This window comes from Marmota marmota, unplaced genomic scaffold (assembly GCF_001458135.2).
Source record: "Marmota marmota marmota unplaced genomic scaffold, marMar, whole genome shotgun sequence".
Lineage (NCBI taxonomy): Eukaryota > Metazoa > Chordata > Mammalia > Rodentia > Sciuridae > Marmota > Marmota marmota.
The window spans coordinates 28,462,391-28,477,764 of record NW_025999990.1 but is presented as its reverse complement, the minus strand read 5'-3'; the positions used below and the strand labels follow the sequence as shown (position 1 = coordinate 28,477,764).

Genomic DNA, 15,374 nt, shown 5'->3' with positions numbered 1-15,374 from the left:
TTTTTTGTTTTTTTTTTTGGGGGGGGGGGGGGAAGGACAACTTTCATGGACCAAAATCTATTATTTTGCTGAGAAAGCTGTTCTTGAGACTAAAAATGCTGACATTCCTGGGGAAAAGGAGAAAAATCCAAATTCATGCCTTGAAGCAAATTTGCAAAAAATATGCATTTGTGTCTGCCAAAGCAGATATTTTTTTTTCTCCTCTTATCCCCAAATGTTTTTTCCCATTTTCACCACAATGGACTATGTTTTAGGAGAGATGTAACTAATTCCTGATCCACTTAATAAAAGATGTGTTAAGAAGAAAGTGACTCACTTTTGGTGTGTGAAATGTCCTTCCAATTCTCTTAGTGTAACCATGTTCATGGGTAGAATATGACTCCTTGGTGGTCAGGAGATTGACCCTATTTACACTGCCAATTAGCTGTCAACTTGGGCAAGTGACTTTTCTCTCTGAGCCCCTTACCTCAGTTTCCCCACATGCAAAGTGACTCCCAGTGGTATTCAAACTAAGGTTTGCAGAACCTTCTTAGGTGTCCCCTGAAGGTCAGGGACAACTTGCAGGAATTGAAACATATGGAACTATGACCTTCTTTGCTCCTATTTACTTCTTCAGGCAAAGCAGGTATGCTTTTCCCTGTTTTGTAAAGTTATGCATTCTGATAAAATTGCTTTTATTTTTGATTGGTTCTTTTTAGTTATACATAACAATAGGATTCATTTTGACATAATTATAAAAGCATGGAATATATTTTGTTCTAATTCAGTCGTTAGTACTCCCCCCTTCCTTTTCCTCCTCACGCCCCCATTTTCCATCCCCTCTACTCTCCTGATCTTTCTGCTATTTACTTATATTTTTTTTCTTTTGAAATTAGTGTCTTGTGGATGTACGTGATTGTGAGATTTGCTGTGCTATATTTATATATGTACATAGGAAATTTAGGTCAGATTTATTCCACCACCTTTCCCTATCCCATTCCTTCTTCCTTCCCTTCAATCCCCTTCTCTACTCCACTGCTTGCTCTTCTATTTTTTTTTACCACCCCCCCCTTATTTTAGAATAGCTTCTGGATATCAGAGAAAACATTTGACCTTTGACTTTTTGAGACTTGCTTACTTCACTTAGCGCAATAGTCTCCAGTTCTGTTCATTTACTGGCAGATGGCATAAAGTCATTCTTATTTATGGGTAATACTCCGTTGTGTATATATACCACATTTTCTTTACCCATTGGTCTGTTTAAGGTATCTTTGTTGGCTCCACAGCTTGGCTATTGTGAATTATGCTGCTATAAACATTGATGTGGCTGCATCACTATTAGCTGTCAACTTGGGCAAGTATATGTTGATTTTAAATATTTTAGATATATCTGGAGAATTGGGATAGCTGGATCATATGGTGGTTCCATTCCCAGTTTTTTTGCGGAATCTCCATACTGCTTTCCAGAGTGGTTGCACTAACTTGTACTACTATAAATTAGTAATGTACGAGTGTACACACAATGCATGAGTGTATCCACATCCTCACCAACATTTAATGTTACTTTTATTTTTTATTTCTTTGTACCAGGGATTGAATTCAAGGGTACTTAGTTACTGAGCTACATCCCTGGCCCCTCTTTTTATTTTTCATTTTGGGACAGGGTCTTGCTAAGTTTCTCAAGAACTTACTGAGGGCTGGCTTTGAATTTGCAATCCTTCTGCCGCAGCCTCCCCAACTGCTGGGATTACAGGCATATGCTACTGTATCTGATTTATAATCTTGATAATTGCCATTATGACCGGAGTGAGATTAAATCTCATTGTAGTTTTAATTTGCATTTCTTTAATTGCTAGAGATGGTGAACATTTAAAAATACAATTGTTGACCATTTTTATTTCTTCTTTTGAGGACTGTCCATTCAGTTCCTTTCTGATTTATTGATTTATTTGGTGTTCAGTTTTTTGTATATCCTGGCTTATTAATGCCCTATCTGAGGAGTTAAAGAAAGATTGTGCTGATTGATCTCTTTCATTCTATTTACTCATGGCTTTAAGTCTTCAAACTTAGTGCACTTACCACATTTGGATCTACCTCTGCTCTGAAACAGATGTTACTCTTTTCCCAAATGAATTCGTCAATAGAGGCCAGGTGGGGGCTACCTGATTGTGCATGAGAAAAGCAATGGGTCTTCAGGGTTCACAGCTGCCCTGAAAATCCTGATGGAAGAGAGATGATATCACAGTCACAAGAGATTTGATAACACAAGTTGTATTCCTGCTATGGACAGCTTAACCATAGGTGCAGCCTAGATTTCTGAAAGTCCTAACTACTCCTCAAAGCAAATAACTCTGCCCACTTTTGTCTAATAATTGTCATTCCAATAGCTGAAGTTGGAATTATAGTTGTAATCTTAACACCATGGATGTGTTGATGGCCCTGTGGATGATTCCCTAGACAATGAAGTGTGTGTGTGTGTGTGTGTGTGTGCATGCGCACACGCGCATACACACACATATACATGTGCAGACACACACACACACATACACACACTCTTTCACTTATTGAATAACTGAGAAAAGGGTTCTTCAGGAAATAATAGCCTATTTATGGGGCATCCTGCAAAAGTAAAAAAAAAATAATAATAATATAATTCCCGGGATCTCAGCAATTTCCACCTGCTCTTCTGGAAGAACCCTGTTTATAGGAGTTGATTTTTAAAACTTACCTGGAAACTTCTACATTTACTTTGTGAATCCCAATGTTTTCCATTGTTGGCTCCTGACTTCAGTTTAGGATTTTTATTTATTTTTTTAATTTTATTTTTATGTTATTTTTTTTAATTTAATTTTTATGTTTTTATATTATGATTTTTATTTTATTTTTATGTTATTCATCCTGGCTATACCTCTCTGGAATCATCTCAGGCAGACACCTGAGGAGATCACTTTGTGTGAATTCACACTGTTGGTTGCATCTTAGGCTGCAAGACTCCGAGGACTGTGTGTGGACAGGGAAGGCCCTCAGTGAGTAATCATCAAAGGAATGAACAGACAGATGAATGAAAGGCTAGGTCAAGGAGAGCCCTCAACACTCTGCAGAGGTGGTCAACACACATTCCATCATGAATCTACTTCCTGCATGCCTAGACTGTATGCTGGTCTACGATTCTCCATCTTATCTTCATATCATGAGCTATTTTGTTAAATCACTCAAAAAAATTAACACATGTTTGAGTCTAAGAAGAAAATGAGAATTTTTACTCCATCTTTCCCTTCCTTCCTTTCATCATTTCTTTTAACTCTCACTTGCTCTGTGCAATTGTTCTGTGATGTAAGAAATTCCAATTGTTTTCTTCACCTTAGAGTAGAATTTTATCCTGAGCCTAAAGAACTAATTAAAGGGTTTATATATTAAAATTCCAATTAAATACACACATATGCACAAGCCCACAGACTGATGGAATGATAGAGAAAATATGACTAGTACTTAATAATGATCATCACTGGATAGTGGTTCATAGATATTTATTATTTTTTTCTTTCTGCCCTTTTCTTTTCTCCCAATTGTTTTATTAAATGTATGAATTACCTGTGTTGTAAGAAGACAGAGATTGTATAAAAGTGGATATGTGCTTTACCACCGCCCTTTCACTTACATTGGGATTTAATTCCCTTCTAACCTTATTATTCTACCTGTCAAGCTAGTTTATTACTATTTGTCAGAGGAAACAGAATAAAATAGAAAGGACTGAAATTTCTCACTACTATCTCTTAACTTGTTATTATCTGCAAAAGACCATAGGTCTTATACTTCCCCTAGGTTCCAAAAAAATCACACTTGTTATTTTTGGTGGAAATTTTTAATATCTTGACTCTGTTTTGAGTTGCAGCTTTCCTGGTACTATTTATGTGGAGTCTTGTGGTTTATAGGCTATATGTATGTATGTATGTATATATATATATATATATATATATAAGCATAAAGTTATAAATGTTTAGTAAGCATAAATTTATAATCACATATTTTATATATGTTTACATATACAATATGTGTTATATAGTGTAATATTATAAAACTGATTGGGATAACTAGTTTTATGGTTGTCTCTACCCCCAGGAAGTACCCATTTTAATTGGGATGTTGAAGTTTCATATAGAGAGCCAGAATGGGCCATCTGATAATATGCAAGTAAAGATGAGGCTGTATAAAGCAAATTATAAATGTTTCCAAGAAATCTTGATGAAGGTCAAGGAAAGCAACATTAGACTTCAAGGCCAACATGAGCAAATTTTGGAGAGAGTTGCCTTTTCCTAATATCCAATGAGATACAAGGGCTGCCATTGGGGAATGTAGGAAATACACTGAAGGCCAAGTGCTGAATCAATGCTGAATGTAGAACACAGCGGTTCCCACCACTGGGATCATTGTGGGAAGACATTCTGTCAAATAAAATTTCTTAGTCAAATATTACACACGGGCACGTGTGGAACTGGAATGCGAGATTTTTCCCCCTAGTATTGCCCACCCCCACCTCTACGCTTGCTTCCAATCCTATCACTCCTCCTTCAAGTTCTGTGCCCTCCTGCCAGATGTTGTCACCTGTCTTTTCTTGGAAGGCCTGGGTAATGTTACACAGCTGAGCCCGGCAGGCTCCTGCCCCAGGCCAAACAAACAAACAGAAGAGAAATCTTTCAGGCCGGGCACCTGGGAAAAGTGATCTTGATGCCGTCCATGGCATGAGCTGAGGCAATTGATGACTTGGCATTCTGTCCCCGCGTCATCAATCATACAGAATCAATCTCCACTCCCTCAGGAGCTAGCCCCCGGCTCACATAATTCTCTCTCCCTGCCACCAACCTGAACAGTCTGATCCCAGTGGTGGGAACTGTTTTGTTCTGCGTTCAGCATTGATTCACTTGGCCTTCAGTAGTATTTTCTACATTCCCCAGAAATGTCACTTAATTTATCCTCTCTGAGTTGGCTACATTGCCTGGGCCTCACTGCATCAAATGGAGCAGGCAAGCACAGAAAAGTGTCTAGCTTCTCACCCCAAAGGCATGTGCCTTGAGGTCCCGAGACCTGAAAATCAGGGTGCACCTTGCTCTGGCTCTGCCTCTCAGCAGTGAGTCTGAGGCAGGGGCTAGAGCAGAGGCAAGGACCAGGGACTTTCAAGTCAGATGGCGGTGTGTGTTTCCAGGACTGCTACTTCCTAGCTTTGTGACTTCAAGGGGGGTCCTTAAACGCCTTGTGCATCAGTGTCCTCATCTGTTAAATGGTGATAATAAAAACACCTACTTCCTGGAGCTTGCAGGATTAAATTAGGCAAAGGACAAAGTACTTATCACAGTAGTGCAGAAGTGTACATGCTCAGCTCAGTAGGTGTAAGTTACTCTCTTATTAGGATACATTTAGGATTTGTAGGGTTGACCCATACACTCAATGAGGTTGGTGGTCATGAGAGAAAAGGCTTTAGAATGGTGCCTTTTCCAGAAAGGACTATACTTCTTCTAGTTCTAAAACCCCCACATTCACTCACTTTCATATCTCAAAATATGGGACTTCTCTTCCCGTTCAAAAGGGAGGGGGTCCTACAAAAACTAGATGCACAGAATGTGGCACGTAGTAGGTGGTACAGGAGGAGGAGGGAGCTAAAATGAATCTTTGTGAACTCTGCAAATTTTCCCAAGGCAGCATGGAGGAATGTTCATGGATGAAGTGGGGGGTGAGCATTTTTTCTACACAAAGACCTGCTCTGAATCCTCCTTGTAAAGGGACACTTTCTGATAGGTCGCATGGACTTTCCAGGACATGCACATGTGCAATGAGTTTTGAGTGGACCAGGCTGCAGCCCCCTGGGAAGTGGCACTGCCCTGGAAGGGACAGCAGAGGGTGATGGAGGCAGCTGTGGGAGTTCAGAGGACTTCTTTCCCAGTCTAGATCTTAGGTTGTCTCTGTATCTGTCTGTCCCTCTTGCTTAGCAACTGGAATTGTCTTTTCCAAGAGATTTTGAGTCTGCTTTATTTGTTAGGAGACAAGGAGGCACTAATAAATTCCTCTGTGTGAGGTATTTAATTACATAATAATGTGTACACTAATCAGGGTAAATGTGTTTGTGAAAACACCTTGATATGGGAACAGTTAATCACCCAAGGCATTGCTTCTTAACACACCTTGGAAGTTAACTTAATTAAATTAATTAGAACAATGAAAAAATTGAACTGTTTATTGGTCCACAATGGCCTGAAGAAATGCTCCCCTCAAATGCAGGAACATCTTCCATACTGCGAACGATTTTTCCCCAAACTCTCAGCCCTTATGGTTATGGCTACACCCCAGGAGCTTGCAGCCGGCAAAGCCTCCCCCTGTGCCTTACCTTGGAGTCATTTCCTATTGGAGACATAAGGCAATCAGTCTACGTGCCTGAACGCATGCACACACACACACACACACGTGCACCCAACCCACCAACACACCCTTTTTGTGCACTTCACCAGAAGCACAGAGAAATCCAGTAAGCTTTTACCCAGGATTCCATGGGTGTACAGTTTTCAGGCCGCCATTGTGAGGGCCAGACTGTGCGTTGTAAAGGGAAGAAGGGAGGCGTGCTTCCTGAAGGATGGTTAAAATCACTGTCATCACCAATATCCTTAGGGTTGTCTGTTAATGATGGTGTTGATAATCTGAATTTGCATAGTGCTTTAAAAAGGGTACTACTTCTTAATCCTCGCTTCCCGTCTTCTTGGTCTTTGTCTAGGTAACCCAAAAGGCAAGGGACCTGCCTATGGGAGGTCTATGGCTGTGGCATCCAACCCCAACAGGAACAAATGGATGAGCTGTTCTGACAACTGAGCAGACCTTGAATAATGTGCACCTGAAGTCAACCACTGGAGAGTGAGCTTGCGCAGGGTGGAAAGGGAGGGTACCTGGGGGAGGGAGTCTTATCTGGGGAGAGGAATGCTCAGACCTTAAAGATCAAGATGGATCTTTCCCAGAGAGACTTGCTGCTGTCCTTGTGGAAGGGGAGACGTTAATGAAGAATCAGAGTTGCCAGGTGTGAGCTCACAGAACAGAGTCTCAACTGCTCTGTCCTTCTACCCTGCCAGGACCTCATGAAGCCAGACAGTGGTGAACCTGGGTGATTCCATCCACAGAAGTCACCTGGGATCCAGTGGAGCTGGAACAAATGGAGCATGTCCAACTGAGGCCACCTGAGGGTAACAGAAAAAATATTCTGTAACAGGGAATAAATAAAAAAAAATTACCATGAAATTTATTTGGATGATTCCTTTCTGCTGGGACCATAAAGCTTCAGTTCTCTATTATTTAAAATCTCCATATATTACAACAGAGACTCTTGGTTAAGTTACTGCCAAGCCATAACTTGGGTTTGTAAAATATCTCACCAAATAATCCTCCATTTGTTTGTGTTTGGGAGTGAGCCCTGGGGAGTAGGTAGGGATTTTCTGTGAATTCAGTAAGAAGGCTAGAAAAGGTCTGAGCTCAGCCTAAAAAAGACAAAAACAGAAGAAACTCACCATAGGACAGCACTGAGCAGCCAGGCTCTGTAGAGATTAGCCTTGGGCTTTCTTTGTGTGACCAGGTTTCCAAGTTCTTGGACCTAAATTAGATCAGCCATGGCCAAGCAGACCTCCACTTACCAAGTAGTCCAAACATACCTTCTATCACTCATCAACAAATAAATCAAATAACCTATAATAAATTTCTGATATCAGGGAGATACAGTATCAGACATGATGCAGATTAGAGTCTAGTAAGGAATTTAGATCAGGCCAATAACCTAGCAGAAAGAATTATGTGATGCATACTACCTGGAAGACCCAGCTCCATTCCTTCCATTTTAATCTTTATGTCCCAGAAGAAGTCTTAACTACTCCTGGGAGCTTGCTTCTATTGCTACAAGACACACAATCTTTGTATTTTTGTGAACCTAGAAGCTGAGCACAACCCCCACCCACAAACCATGATGATTTCTTCATGGGGAGATGTGTTCCTCCCAAACTTACTTTGAGTGGATGCCATACCATTTTCATAAGTAGTTTCATGTTGCCTATCTGTGTTCTGGATGAGGGTACTTTCCAACCAGGGCCTGGGGACAGACACTAAGGGCTGCCATCTTTTCTCTCAGAGATCTGCCCCAGTACCCAGAGAGGTTAATACAGAGGAGTCAGATCTTCTAACGGTGTGAGGTGTGAGAAGTTCTGTCTAAACTCAGCCCACTTGCAAGGAGTCCACACTCACTGTGCAGATGATCTGAGTTTCCCAGCTATTTATCCATCTCTAAGTTAATATTTTTCTCAGAGATGACCATGGAGGAAAGATGCCAGTGTATTGGAAATGGTCCTCTGAGCCTCATCAGCTCAGTCCCCCCATAATTACAGCCCCATCAGATGGGAAGGACAAACGTGTTTCTGGAACAGGATTCTTTAGCACTCCTCCTTCATTACCTGGCTCTCCCTCTCTTCCAGCTCTTGCTTTAGTTACTTCCTGCTTTCCCCACGTACCTTTGGACCTGAAGACCTCAGCCCTAACCTGTGGTCCTAGTGGAAGCCTAAGGGTGCTCTGGATTTTCTGTATTATCCCTATATCTTCATTCCTGAATATTCTTAGTTCTCTAATGTATTATGCCCCTCAAGGAGCCCAAAAGACAGAGAGAGAGAGAGAAAGAGAGAGAGAGAGAGAGAGAGAGAGAGAGAGAGAGAGAGAGAATTGTATTTTTTCCACACAGTATGATACCTTTCTCCTGGAAGTTCACACATAAAGCAGAGAACAACACTTGGTGCAAGGAGATAACACATGCCTAGAGGGAACTGCAGGCCAGTGCAGGAAGAGGCTGACTCTGGGGACCCTGTTTTATCTGGAGGTCACATGCCTTCCAGGATTACAGAAGCTGCTGAGGATTTTGAGGTATCTGTGCGACTCCATGTTCCAACCGGGCCAAAGCTGACTTCTGGTAGGAAGTCTCCTCTCTTTAGCTCACTTTGGTCTGTGACTGTTCAGTTCAGTCTTGCCATTTGATTCTGTTTAATACATTACAACCTCTTTAATTCAAATATATGTTGAGATCTGAGTGCACCTTAAGAATTTTCATGTATGAATGGTAGAGCACTTTCCTAAAATGCATGAGACCCTGCACCCAGCACTGCAAAAAAAAAAAAGTATTTCATTTTATTTTGCTCAAGTGGGCTGATTGTCCTAGTAAATAAGGCTAAGGAAGCTTTTTTACAGTCTGGTTCTTCTCTGTTATTATGGGCAGAGTTTGAGTACTAGGTTCCTGCTTTGCCTTCTGAGCTAGGGAAGTGGCTGAACAAACACAGAGGATCAGGATTCCTTCTCCCTGCTTTTCTACTTCAAGCCTGTCTGAATCTATGCTGGTCCCAAACAGAAGTCATTCATCCATCCATGGTATCCATTAATTGACTCCCCATTGATTCATGGATTAGTCAGATCACTTTTACTAGTGGCAGTTACTATGCTAAATTCTGGGATTACAATGATGAATTTGTGAGAAAAATTCCCCCCATGGAATAGGACAAATTCTTTTTAATCCTGTCCTTCTTCACCTGCCAAAAGTGCTTTCTTATCATCCCCAACCTGTTCAGTTCCTCTAGCTGCCCTACTTTTCACTCCCTTATTCCTACCTGAAGTTGCATGCCATGTTCAGGAGTATAGAATTTGCCCCTGAGTGCAAAAGCGGGTGATAGTTCTCCCTCTTCCTAACTAAAAATGCAGAGTTTTTCTATCTTCAAACATTAGTTCATTGACAGCCAAATGCAGCATCTTTTCTCTTTTTGAGTTGGCTCTTCCTAACATTTTCCCCTATGTGAGCCTCCATGTTTTCCAAATTGCATTATGGAAAGTCCAATAAGGTAATGAGGCTCTCCCTGAGGTTCACTTTTCTCTTTACTGGATATTTTTGACATCAAGTACCATGACGAAGGAAGTTTGAGGATAAATAAGACATAGAGTTTGGCTCCAAGCAAATTATGACCCAGGTGGGGGAAATAACACATATAATCTAACTAGACAAAACAGGACAAAAATGGAAAAGTAGAAACTCTTTCCTACTGTAGGATAAGTGTGAGGATCTTCAAGACTTTAGAGGCAGGACTTTATCAGACATTAAAGGATGCTTAGCATAGAGGAGAAAACACCTCTGTATTCCCATCCCACATACACATAAGGCCTGCCTGCTCCTGCCAGTACTTCCTAGCTCATTCTACTCCATCAAGAAAGAAGAAGTAGCCCAATCATGAACCGAGCAATTTGGTTTCATTTCCTGGTGAAATTTCAAAGGCTTAGCTTCTTTTGCTGCTCTTGACATCTTCTTCAACAGGAGGCTAGATAGACCTGTTGGGCGAACTGGCACTGGCAACATTGTGGCTTGCCTTTTATACCTCACTGGTGAACATAGCCAGGGGGATCACTTGTATCCCTGATCACCCCTCCAATCTGACCCTCATGCTTCCTCTCTTTCCTCAAGAGAATTTTCCTTTGTTTTCATGCAGAGAATGATAACATTATCATCATATTGTACTGGCATTCTTTGCTGGGGCTGTGACCAACAGTCCCATGTACTTTTCCAGACCAGAGTTATCTGCTTTATTGTAGCTCCCTGGGGACTTTGCATGAGGGTGTGCATCCTTTACATACTGCCTGGTTTTGTAGGCATCTATGAATGTCCGACTCTCTCTTTAACCTACAATGTTAATATGAATAATGCTGTAAATTGTATTTTGTTTGTTTATTTTTTTGCACTAATATATAATGGTAGAGTAGAGATTTTCTTTTTCTTTTTGAACAAAGGAACAGATCATCCAAGTATGGATGGTCTTTGGTCTTGTTTCTCAGCATACCTCTGGATGTCCTCATACATACATACTCTTTGGAACCTCAGCAAATGGAGACATGTTTATATCAGTTTGCCTTACTACCAGCTATCTAGACCTGTGCCAGCCAGGTCATGGCTAACTACTCTTTCCTCCTGCACCCTGTATACGGTTGGTCTCTAAGTGCTGTCGACACTCCCAGCCTTTCCCTTTTCTGCTGCGGCTCTCCTCACGGTATGTCTCCATGTTGGCAGAAGCCCTCAGTTAATCTCTTTGCATCAAAGCCTCAGTGCAAGCAGACATGTCCTGCCTAGGACCTGCAGGTTATGTACTCCTAATACAAGACATCCACATTTGTGCTTTTAGACTCATTTTCTGTAGCATTCACATATTCTAGTTTTTCCAGAATATGAGTTCACTGTTCCTATCCAAGTTCACCTCTCAATTTTCTCCTGTATCAATGGCCAATTCTGATCAACCCCACCATGAACATTCTGTCAAAATTAAAGTACCACCTGCTCTGAAATATCTTCAAAAGTTTCCAAACAAACATGATTCTCTTAAAGACTTGATGCCTTTCCCTATAATCATTGTGAAGCTGTTGCGACTAATCAGAGAACATAAAACCCTTCAGTGGATAATGATTAAAACTTGAGGTGAGAAATCAACAAATGAAAGGATGGTATTATGTGTGAAGTTTGATTATAAAGCAATGTCTATGCCATAGAACAATGATAGAGGAGTTCAGCTAACAGGTGCATTTTATCACTGTTAGGACTGAATGTTTGCATACCCTCTAAATTCATATATTGAATTCCTAATTCCCAGAGTGATCTAATTACTTAAGAGATAATTATATCATGAGGTGAAGCCTTCATGAATAGGATTAGTGCTGTTATGGTTTGGATATGAGGTGTCTCCCAAAAGCCCTTGTGTTAATACAGGAGGTGAAATGATTAGATTATGAGAACTATAACCTAATCAGTGGATTAATCTGTTTGATGGATTAATAATTTGATTGGAATATAAGGGGTAACTCCTGGCAGGTAGGGTGTGGCTAGAGGAAGTAGGTCACTGTGGGTATGCCCTTGGTGGATTATATTATGTCTCTTGCTCCTTCTTCTCTTTCTGCTTCCAAGCTAGCTGGAGCTAAATAGTTTTCCTCCACCATGCTCTTCTGCCATGATGCTCCACCTCACCTTGGGCCCAGAGATATAGAAATGACTGGCCATGGACTGAGTCCCTGAAACTTTGATCTCAAAATAAATTTTCCCCATCTTAGTTGATCTTGTTGGTATTTTGATGACAGTGATGAAAAGCTGAGTTGCATGAGTGCCCTTTCAAAAGGAAGAGTCCTTTCTCTCTTTCTACCATGTGAGGATACAAGGAGATCTCAGTAGTATGCAACCTGGAACAGGGATCTAACCAGAACCCAAACATGTTGAGAATCTGATCTTGGACTTCCAGCTTCGAGAATTGTGAGGAATAACTTCTATTGTTTATGAGCCACACAAGCTATGACATTTTCTTACAGCAGCTTGAATTGACAAAGATAGACATCAACCTAAATTCTTTTTTCTTTTTGCTTTTGTCCTATAAAGCAGAGTATGACATGATATGTAATTGACATAAGGCAAAGAAAAAAACAAAAGAAACAAACAAAAAAACCTAAAAAAAACAAAAAACAAAAAAATCCCAGAACGATGCACACTATGTTGGGGTCCTTGTGCCCAGTTCTAGAAACACAGAGGTAATGGCCAAGATGGCAAAAGAACTAAAGGCATGAAGAGTTGAATGAGGCTTTTTGGCTCTCCTAGGCTTTCCAAATCCACCCCCCCTTTTTAACTTAGAATCACTTATAGACAGTAGATCTTAGCAGCATCACTGTGATTAGCAGTCATGGTTCATTACTACCAGTTTTGTATAGCTTGGACTTTGGGTCATTCTTATCCTTTTAGATATTTCCACCCTGGGAAAGTTGAAAGATCGGGAGCTATTTAACATGAAATAGGTAATAAGAGGGAAACTAGAGAAGTGATATTAAATACTTGCTGACATCTTATGTGGGAGAGAAGAAACTGGGTTTTTAAAAAATATTCTTTAAAAAATATTTTCTCTTCCAGATGAAAAATCCCAGTGAACTTGGGGGAAGATCTAAGTGGCCATGGAAGAACTTATTTGGGTCCTAACCATCTGAAAGCAGTTTGGGCTGTTACTGAAAGACCATGCTCCTTGTCCTAGGTTGTTGCAGTTGAGTTTGAAGATGCCTTGAAGGGGCAATGGAAGGTTCTATAGGGAAGATTGGAATTCTAGAGTCTGAAGTCCTTCCTAGCCCACTGAATTTGCCATTCTGTCCATTATTAGTATGCTTTTTACTTCCTGTATAGTTCTTCCCAGTGTTGAAATGAACCTAGATTAGCAGTTAAAATTATTATTGTCTCATAATAGATGTTCAATGAAATTTCAGCTGGACAGATAAACATCACTCTGTGTAAGATAAAATAAAATTTCAAAGTAAATATTCTCCCAATAAAATTATGTAACTATTTTAGAAGCAAGAATAAATAAAGAATTTATCCACTCTGATTGGAAGAGCTGAAACATACCTGTTCTATGGATGCTATTTATCAAAGTATTTGTATGCACTGAGGCACTGCTATGTGCCAGCAGAGTGACACTGAGTCCTAATCATGATATTGTGCTTTACATGGTGGCTTTACATGGTGGAGTTTACTTTTCAGCCGGGAATGGTGAACTGGGCCTCAAGGCCCCACAATTATACATATTTTATAAAGAAATAGCAACCCCACTGGGAGACATTAGAGTGGGAAAAGGGTGATGTCATCAGCAAGGCCCTTGGGTTGCAGACCTTCATGGGGCTTTCAGTTGAGAGTTTACTGGGGTGTACCAAAATCTGGATTCATAGAACCTGATCTTGTGACTCTTGGCTTCCCTCCTATGTGAATAGAACAACTTTCTATGTGTATAGAACAACTGTCTGAAAGAAATAGAGGTCTATCATCCAAAGTGGTTGTGTCAACATTGACATGTATGATCTGGCAGGATGGGGGAGAGTAAGAGGCATAGTAGATGCAGGGGCTCTGCCTTGTTGCCTCTGGACAAATCTCAGCCAGAGCCTAAAGCCGTAACTGTATTTATATCTCTTCTGAATGAGCTGAAAATTAAGAAAATTGCTGTCTTGTTGGTCTTGATGCATCCGGGTTGGTCCTTGGCAAAATCCATCATGCACACCCACTTCTTCCTCCTCTTCCAGCTCTCCTCTGCCCATTAAATACTTAGACCTCCTGGGGATGTCTCTGATTGCCCCCGTGGCACCTGGACTCTCCTCTGATGCCCCCAGAGCACTGTCACATGTTGCTTGCATCTTTCTTATGGCTCTCACACCAATCCCTCTCTGTGGGGGCCTGTTCTCCTCTGAGAGCTTTCTAGCCTGATGACTAATGAGCATTACCTCATCCTTGGGCCATTGGTTAAGTAAGGTGAAGGTGTTACATATCCCCTGGTATTTGCCTCCAAACAAAGTTCTCTGAGGAACTCTGAGTTTTAAGGAGACTTGAAGACCTTTTGGAATAAAGTTCTGATGCTAGAATGTTCACGAGGGATTTTTAAATGAAGGTTTCGACTTCAATATATAGCTTTAAAAGAATTTCCTCCCTTTGTCCCCAAACCAAAAAATCTGGTAGACTACTCTGCCTTGGCCCTTTCCATGTCCTTCTGATCTAGAAATCTCTCTGTAGCATCCTGTTCCCTCATGATTCTGCCTCACTCTAGATTTGTCAATTTCTCCTCTCCCCATTAACCAGTCATCTGAAATGTGCTTTCAGTTTCAATGACTGTCCTTTCCTTCCCAATGTGCATGGTGTCCCTCTCTTTCGCCTGCAATTTCTGCCTCATTCTTTCCCCCAGATCTGACCTCTCCTCCCTCCAATGTTAACACAGGTTAACACTGCCTTCCTTTTCTGCAAGACACATGCATTGCCCTTCTCTGACTGACCATTCACCCCCACCAGGCCCCTACCTGATACTGAATGAGCCCCAAGTTCTGTAAGTTATGTCCAAGCTAGGGCTTCCCTAGTCTCACTCCATGATTCCAAATTTATTGCTCATGTTTCTGCTTTACACACAGAGGATCATATATATTAAACACATTCACATGCACACATAAACACACACAAACCTCACACACACCATACATACGCACCCAGATGCACAAACAACCAGATGCAATTAAATCCACTCATTTTGTTGCTCTTTGAATCACACACTTTATATATCCCTGTCTTTTCAGATTTTCTCAGCCTGTTGTTTTCTCCTGAAGCATCTCTTCTTGATTGACCAGGGAAGTTCCGTTTACATGATGTCTACTTCACAAAGCCTTACCCATTCTCTTCCAGTATGATGATTCCTCACTTCCTAACTCCAAAGCAGGGTTGGAGGAAGGAAAGTTACTATTTTTTGGATATTTTCTTGGAAACATACTTTGTATTTTTTTTAATACATTTTACAATGTATCTTCACAATAAT

The 15,374-nt window shown here is 40.8% G+C and overlaps 1 long non-coding RNA gene across 2 annotated transcripts in view; it reads left to right on the top strand.

The window, feature by feature from the left end:
- LOC125617735 overlaps window positions 1-15,374 on the top strand; it is a 32,849-nt gene that overhangs the window by 12,737 nt on the left and 4,738 nt on the right. Inside the window, exons 4-5 of one of the 2 annotated variants that reach the window (XR_007348834.1) lie at window positions 6,737-6,873; window positions 7,086-7,196. This is a non-coding gene — a long non-coding RNA (uncharacterized LOC125617735). Of the gene's footprint in view, window positions 1-6,736; window positions 6,874-7,085; window positions 7,243-15,374 lie in introns of those variants that run through there. The other variant, XR_007348833.1, reaches the window with a different exon arrangement.